Here is a 6108-nt window from a genome sequence, read left to right as displayed (position 1 = left end):
GTTAACCATATCCATAACCGCATACCCATTTAACCGTAATCGTTTAATATCCGTTTACCCATTTACCCTTTTTAACCCATTTATCTTCTTCCTTTTTACCATTACCCCTTTTTCATCTGTCTACATGTTTTTTAACAACTTGAAAATTAAAAAAAAAAAAAATTTGTCATAATTTTCTGTTTTTTTTTTTTTGACAATTAAAACCGTTACAGGTACATTGATCATACATTTCCGTATTTTAGTTTTGTAAGTCCTTATACCATTCTAATAATTGAAATAATAGTTTATGGACAATATTTTTAACTGTTACCAATGAAGGTAATATAATATTTGCTAAGTATTTTTGGGGTACAAAAACTGTTTAGAAGACAGTATTCTTGGGTTATTTAATCCATAATGTAAAGTATTAACATAATATATATAATGAGCTACATTATATTATAATTAGCTATATAAACCATGCACTATAGTCAATAGCATTCTTCGGTATGGAATATCTAACCAAAACTAGTATCCTGAATCCCTAACTGATATTTTTGGGGACGAAAATTTAAAGACCAATCCCAAACCAAATTTTCAAGAATCCCAAATTTTGGAAATCTCAAAATATTTTTGAAATTTCGGAACAAATCAGGAATCTCAAATTAAAATATGAAATCGAGAATCCCCATTTCCCCACAATCTTTGCTAGAAGTTAGATCTCGAAGGCAGAAGATGAAGTCAGTTAATGATAAAACGATCACAAAAGACTACGAAACATACTATGGGCTGCTCCATAGCGCTCCCAAAATATCCTATATATTTCAAAGGATAAAGACGCGTAAGCAGCTGCAATCTCTACGGCTTTCAACTTTGGAGAACTTCATGCAGCTCTGAAGTGTTCAGTCTGTTGGTGAGGACAAACTTATACATTGATCTAAGGACGGCTGAGTGAGGGTTTTATTTGAATTCAATGGTTGAGATTAAATGTCAACCAAATCTGACGGCTGTTACAATTTCAAATATATATATATATATATATATATATATATATATATATATATATATTTAAAATTAAATAATATATATATTTTTTCAATTCGGTTTGGGATTACCGAACGAATGAAAATATGAGACTGATTCCCGTACTAAAATTTCGGAATTGCGTATCCAAATTTTAGGGATTTTCGGTTTGGGATTTTTTCGGTTCTGTTTCAGGATTTCTTCGGTTCGATTTGGAATTTTAGATTTTTTTTTTTCACCCCTAAAGAATATGGTTTGTGTTAATTTTACATATGTAAAATAAATGGGTAAACGGTTACCCGTTTATAACCGCGGTTAATACTCATAACCACCCATTTAAATTTCATGGGTAAACGGTTATACCCATAACCATTTATTTATCTAAACGGTTACCCATAACCATAACTGTGAAGTTTAAACGGACGGGTAACCGCAATTATCCACAACCGTGGGTGTTTTGCTCATCCCTAATTCAACACACAATGATAATACAAAGAATATCCAAACAAAACTAATTCAAAATTCAACGTGAATATAAAAAATGATCGTAAAACTTATTTTATGTTTTAGGTTGAATAACATTTTCCATAAAAACAATTGGGTATTTGGGCAATGTATCTTGTTCAAAAACTTGAGTTGAGGTACTTGTCATTATAATTAAGTATCGACTAAATTGTAATGGCAAACACCTCAATTAGGTGTCCCAAAATTCAAAAATGTTAAACTATTGATAAACGTTTATAGGGATTATAATCATTGTATATACGTTTACACACGCTAAATTAAGTTAATTAACAACAACATGTAACGCCCTAAAATCTTATGGTGGTTCTAATTTTATGAAAATTAATTGGTAAATAAATAAATGCATATATGAAAATCTTGAATCAATACAAAACATTTATAAGGTGAACATAAAATTCCCGTGAATTGCATGAACCAAACTTATTCTTGGTCCCTATTTACGTTTTGTCATCATCTTGATTGATATTACTTTTTTAGCCCAGTGAAATGACATCAAAGCTATTTTTAGTGTCTACGCTGAAAGGGCTTTTTGGAGAATGTACAAATTATTAATAATTATTGGCATTTACTCTCCACCGTTAGTTTTGGTGCTTGACCTAACGACAGCGAGTTATGTAGTTTTGGCGCGCAACGATTTCAAATGGTACGTTATTTGCTAGATTGAGGTCCCACCGCTACCTTGTATATTATGAATTTAGTTTAACAATAATTATGCCAAGAAATAATTATGCCACCAAATAATTATGCCACCAAACATAATGGAGCATCAACATAGACGTTAGGTTTGCCGGCCTTCCACAACAAAGGGTTCATCGAATCCTCTATTTCTCGAAGCACGAGTATATTATCACCGTGATATTTCCTCTCCTAAAAATTCTTCATATTCTCTCTTTAGAGCAAGTTTTTTTTTCACAAACGTGGAGTCATGAATAATACCACTAGAAATTACATAATATGATAGCTCAATCAATTGTTTTGTTGCTCAGACACCTTGTCTGAAGGACAAACTTCAAAATTTACCATTTTCGAAGCCCACTTTGATCGTTGTGACTCAACGCGTACGGTGTGATCAAAGTCCCCATCATAAACTATTACATTAATGTCACACTTGCAAGTAAGGTATCAAAATATATCAAAATGCAAATAGATTAGGCATGAGGCTCCTAATAATTGATAATTCCATGTTCACCTTGGACTTTATCCGACTTTTACAAAGTTTGGTTTAGGGCATGTGGTCCCATAAAAATTAAAGGTGTAGTGTCACGTGATTCTCCCCACAATTTTTGTTTTTAGAAAATCAAAATAAAATAAAAAATAAAAAAGAAGCTTACAATTTGCTCTTTCCCAACTCCCCACATTCTCTGAGGGAGGAAGTTCGTGCGAAATCATAGTGTCTACTACATGCGTACTTTGTCACACCACACAAATTCTCCATTTGCATTCTGCAATATAAGGTGTTTTTTCTTAATTATTTTTTAGGAATTTTAACGAAAAGCTTCCGGTACTATTCACTTTAACAAAAATCATATTTTTACACTAAAAAGTCAATCCTGGTACTATTCACTTTACTCTTTATTTTGTCTTTATTGTTAAAACTTAAAATTTTCAAGCATTTTTCATTAGTTTTTCTTTATTTTTTTGCTTAATTATTGGCGAACACAAGCAAATTAGTAAATTAGTTATTAGTGATTGGATAAGCATGTTAGTAGGTACAGTTGTGATTAATTATTTGAAGTTTGATGACTGGTTGTGATTTAGATCTGAGTAAAGTCTTGTGATTTAGTGAGTGTCAGATTGCGGGTTACTAGAATAAAGCATTGGGTTGACCCAAATACTTTGGATTTTATTTAACTGAGATTAAGATGCTCTTGTAATCCGCAAGGGACCAAAATAAAATTCAGAAGGACAAAAAGTAATGAATCTAATGATTCAGGCAAATGTTTGTGGAAATGTGTCAGCCAAAACCTGCTTTGTTTTTCTCTATGTTATTTTGCACTAGGAAGTTTCTCTTGTTACAAACATGTACTACCATTTGGCTCTTTACTTTTTTCAATCATAAATTAAAATACTAGGGTAAAATCAGTATTTTGTTTTTATTTTTTTTTGTGGGTAGGTTAATGTGGGGTGAATGTGTATGTTATCCTACCATATCAATGGGCTGTGGTCATCCTTTTCCCACTATTTTTAGCTTTAAGTGTAAATGGATTTGATTTTACCTTTGCGAAACACACAAAGTACATGCCCATACACTGATAGGGATGGGCAATAGTTATGGCAGGTAGGTAACCGCGATTATCTACCTATAATTGTTTAAGTCTTTATTGGCATAATCGTTTACCCATTAAGTAATTACATAAACAACATAATCATTTAAGTGTAAATGTAACAATGATCATTTCCATTGATCACTTGCTTCTTTGCGCTACAACTTTTGTTTAGCTCAAATTTCCATTTCATACAGTTACGTACGCCTTTGTGTAACCATGCATTGATCAATGGGTATGTTAATGTGGGGTGAATGTGTATGTTATCCTACCATGTCAATGAGTTGTGGTCATCCATTTCCCACTTAAGAGCATCTCAAACCACGACTTTGAGACCTTATTTAGGGACTTTAAGAGAATATTCAGGTTCTAAAAGAATATTGTCTGCAATGGGAGATCTGTATATGAGAATCCCTAAATATAGAGACTAAAATATTAAGAAAAGCATTGTACATTTTGTTTGAGTATTATGGCCATTAATAAAAATTAAAAATTAAAAAAAAAAAAAAAAAAAAAAAAAAAAAAAAAAAACCCATCTCTACTATTGGCTTCCCAATGGTTATAAAAAAAGGGAAGCTGGCTACCAGGATGCACGTGGGTGGGTTCAACAAAAAAAAAAAAAAAAAAACAAAAAAATGAAGTTGTTGTGTAGCATTCCTGTGTGGGTGGCGTTTGTTTCCACTTAAAATTAATAGTAGGTAAGTTCTTATATATTGAGATACTTTGAGGACTTCTATTCCGACCCATTGGAAGCCTTTTGTCCCTATATTTAAGGATCATACGGTTGTAGGGACTCCATTTAAGGTCTTCATTCAAGATGCTCTTATTTTTAGCTCAAAGTGTAAGTGGATTTGATTTTACCTTCATGAAACACACAAAGAACATGCCCATATATTGATCATTTTCATTGATCACTTGCTTCTTCGCACTTAAAGTTTTGTTTAGCTCAAATCACCATTTCATATAGTTACGTACGCCTTTGTGTAGGCATGCATTGATCACTTGCTTCTTCGTGCTACAAGTTTTTGTTTTTCCTTTTGACTTGAGAGGAAGCACGGATTGTAGCCCTAAATGTAAGGACAAGTGCTTTACCACTAAAATTACAAGCATCCACTTTCAATTTATAGCTTAAAACCCATAAAAATTTGGACCTAGAATCCGGGCTAGTCTAAGCCAAATTACAATAGTAAACTTTGTTACAAAATTAGCTTATGGTTTATGAGATCAATGTTTTTTTTTTTCTATTTTTTATTCTATGGTTCTTTTTCTTACACTGTTGATGCATGTCTCTGGTCAACTACCAACGAAGTCCAAACAATTACTGTTCACTAAGGTAATAATTGTCAATTGCCCAATAATCCAGACAATTATCACCCTAAGGGGTGAGTTGCTCTTAGGTTTACGAAATATTTTTGGGACAAGGAGTCATTGCTATATTAAGCATAATATTGGTCCAACCACAATTTTCTTATTGTGTTCCGAGTCTTCTGACTTCTGTGTGTGCTTCCCAATCTTTGCCATAGTTTCTTGTGGTTAATTAAGTCTTGAGCCATTTCATGCACCCAGAGCCAACATGAAATATAATACATTACTTAGTACTTTGCAGGCAATTGGTTTCAAGAGTCCAATGCATCACGTAGCAGTTGAACTTAGGACAACCATCAACCAACCGGTTTCTCACTTGGCTCTTATGAGTTTTCTGACAAAGTTTGCCAAAGATGCATTGGTTTGCACTTAATATTTTGACATGTACACATTTGTTTTTCAACTAGCTTTTTATGTACTGTTGACATGTTGTTATAATGTTGTTTCTACATATGCCATTCTTGTAAGCATCCCATTGCATTATTTTGATCACCCGGTTTTCATTTGGGGATGGCATTGTAAGTTGATTCAGTACAAGTCATCAAGGATATGAAGCGAGTCTACATCGAAGAAGTACAACAATAGTTCAAGGTCTAAATGTATGTGATGATCCATATGACTGCGTCAAGAAGTTTTAAGATAAGACCTCATATTTCAGTTATATTGACTTAATACCACTGAGTGTATTGGGTTTGGATGGTTAAGAGGGGGACAATGTTGGTACATTGCTGGATATATATATATGTTTACACTTATGAAGCCCTTGATACAACGCTTAATATGCATAAAATTAAGGTGGATGTCACATAGTTAAGAAGACTCCGACACTCAATAGCAACTCAATTAAATTCCTAGACCAAAGGAAGAAAAATGTTGGGCTTGATACCATCCAAAATACTGAATTTAGTTGATTAAACCTAAAACAACATCACAGCACGGTTAAATTTAGTGA

The sequence above is a fragment of the Pyrus communis genome, chromosome 4 (genome assembly GCF_963583255.1).
Source record: "Pyrus communis chromosome 4, drPyrComm1.1, whole genome shotgun sequence".
Taxonomy (NCBI): domain Eukaryota; kingdom Viridiplantae; phylum Streptophyta; class Magnoliopsida; order Rosales; family Rosaceae; genus Pyrus; species Pyrus communis.
The sequence above is the reverse complement of the archived record's forward strand: the minus strand, read 5'-3'. Positions refer to the sequence as shown.